Source organism: Neomonachus schauinslandi, chromosome 5 (assembly GCF_002201575.2).
Source record: "Neomonachus schauinslandi chromosome 5, ASM220157v2, whole genome shotgun sequence".
Lineage (NCBI taxonomy): Eukaryota > Metazoa > Chordata > Mammalia > Carnivora > Phocidae > Neomonachus > Neomonachus schauinslandi.
In genome coordinates this window covers 107,175,553-107,177,762 of record NC_058407.1, presented here as the reverse complement: position 1 = coordinate 107,177,762, position 2,210 = coordinate 107,175,553, and positions in this window count along the sequence as shown.

Genomic DNA, 2,210 nt, shown 5'->3' with positions numbered 1-2,210 from the left:
CAGGGCCACATTCAGGGGCAGGATCAATGTCTATTTCTAAGAGTCAGGCTTGAGTAATAACTCAATATTAAATGCTTGACTGAATGGGGTTCTTTCTAATCAGCTGTAGTATATAATCTAAATCCCCTTTCTAGGAATACAGAGGCAAAAAAAGAAAAAAAAGAACAGAGTCCCAAACAATACATACACTGTAAAAGGAAGGGACATGAGGTCACCTGTTAATAATCTGGTTGGATTAGTTTGGCATGACCCTGGAGCCCTATAACTCTAATGAAGCTCTGTCATAATTTGGGGAACTGCTATGAGGTGACAGAGAACTCAGGTTTAGAAGCTGGAAATCTTGATTTTCTTTCTGAGTGTCTTCTAAAGTAATGCACAATTCAACTTATCTTATAGAAGTAATCTTATGGACCAAAATATTCAACTGAGATTCATTGACCCACTACAACCTATAAGGAAGTTACAGGAAACAAGATAAAATTTTAAAGAAAGAACTAAAAAGAAAAGGAAAGGCCAAGCACATCCAGTACCCTTCCTGAAGCTTGGCATCAGTGTCTGCTTCCACTGTGCTCTTTGGTTGATGGATGTAGGCCTACCTACACACATTCATCACCACACTTACAGTCCCCATGCTGCTCAGTCCAAATTCATAGGTCATCATCTGAGGCTGGCTTTGTAGAAACAGAGACTGATCCTTTCCCTAAATGGGACATTTAGGAAATGGTAGCATTTTCCATCCAAGCAATAAATGGCTATTATACAAATCTTGATTTAATGTGAACAACATCACAGTTATCTTTTCACTGTTGGTTCATAGATTCATGCCTGTAATGACATTTTACCAACTACTGATCCAGTCCCCTGATGGAAAGGCATGGTCATGTGTTGCTCACTACATATAAAATGCATCTATGAGCACTATGACAGAGCTAAGGTTTTTGTGACCTTACCTATGAAAGAACTAGGGCTCAGATGGGGATAAGTAACTTATCTAGTGCCCCAGGGCAAGGAAGTGGCTGAACTAGGATTCAAACCCAGGTCTGCATGATTGCAGTGTTCATGCTCTTCCCACACAATATTCATTGCCTTCAACTGGTTCACTCTAACTTGCTCTTTCTGAAAGGGGAAAGGCTAGAAGAAGAGAATGAGAAGGGGAAAAAAGATCAGGCAGCAATGTGTCTAAGACTGAACAAGCAAACAATGTTCAAGATGGCAGTTAGGAAATTCAAGTCAAGATAAGAAATCCAGAATCCAAACAAAGATTGTCAGGGATTGCTGAGCAGGGTCGGTCATGGAGAAACATGGCAGATAAAGTGTTGACAGCCCACGTCCCTACAAGGGTGAGCAAAGGCAAGGATAGCTGGAAACTGGACACACAGCACAAGGGAGAGACATAACTCTGATGCCAAGACAACAGACTGCCCCTGAGACCAGATGCTTTTATTCTTTTCTCACCTTGGTCACACCAATCCTCAGTAAGTCTGGCCTAAAGCCCTACAGGTGAGAAAAATGGGAAACAGCTGACGGACTAGAGCGTGAGTGAGCAGGGAGCAGACCCTTTTCTCTGGCAAAGCCATTTCCCTGACAGGTGGCAAGAGAAAAGCCTGTTCCCAATCAAACCGAGTTGGATGGAAATAGCTAAGATGAAAAACAAACTCGATGCCATCCCTTCAAAATCTCCACATGCAGTGGGAAGCGGCTGCTGAGCTGGACCTTGGTGGGAGAGAAGCAGACCTTCCCAGAGGAGAACTGACACATAAACACATGTGGCCGGCTCCCTGCGGGCAGGAGAGTCCTAGATCCAGATGAAATCCTGACTCATAGAATAGTCCTGATAATAGCCACAACACATACTGAAATCTCCTTATGGCCAAACACTTGGCACACATGTCTTTGTTTTTTTCCCCCAACAATGCTGGGGTTTCCCCATTTTCCAGGTAAAGATCCAGTGGTCCTCAATGGTTCAGTGATTCACCCACTGTACGCAGGAGCATACACTCCTGTAGAAGAATGTCCCCAAATGTAACTAGAGTGTCAGATTCCAAAGCTTATGCCTTTCAACTGCCGCCTATGAAGGTATTCTTCCTGAACAAGATAGTAGAAACTGGGGTGCAGGGTGAGAGGGCAACGGACCCCACAAGAGCCCTCTGTCTCCTCACTGGGAAGCCCTTCCCCCCTCAAACACACACACATTTCACATCAAACTTTAC